Genomic DNA, 571 nt, shown 5'->3' with positions numbered 1-571 from the left:
CTTTATGTCTGAAGAATTATTTTGTGTTTCACATTAACTTTGCACTGATGCTTTTTCACGCAGCCTTTTGTAATCTACTTCTCAAAGTTTATGCCAGATAGGAGGGTATGCTGTCATTCCCGATATTGCTTACATAACTCTTGATAAACATTACTTATCTCATCTGCAGGACAAGTTAGATACATACCTAAAGTAGTTCACTTTACCCCATAGTTTACTTACCTGAATAGATGAAGTGATGGCTGCTCTCTCTGTCAATCTTCCAACACCTTACTGGAGGGTTTCCCAAGGTGCCTTCTTTATGGTAGTGGTAGTGCGCTAACAGGGAAGGCATCACAAGTGAGGTCGCACTCCCACCTAGGAGATCTCCAACTGTAGGATTAATCAAAAGGATTATCTATCACAAGCAACTAAATTGAAAGAAATACAGAGAGTTAGTAGGTTATACATATACATTTATATTACAGTTTTAGAAAGACAGGCTACTATCACCATGACATCAAAGAATGCCACATATTATAACAAAGACTAGTAACAGTAAATTATTCTGAGCAATAGTGAGCATGGAATT

Source organism: Pleurodeles waltl, chromosome 1_2 (genome assembly GCF_031143425.1).
Source record: "Pleurodeles waltl isolate 20211129_DDA chromosome 1_2, aPleWal1.hap1.20221129, whole genome shotgun sequence".
NCBI classification, from domain to species: domain Eukaryota; kingdom Metazoa; phylum Chordata; class Amphibia; order Caudata; family Salamandridae; genus Pleurodeles; species Pleurodeles waltl.
This window is presented reverse-complemented; position numbering follows the sequence as displayed.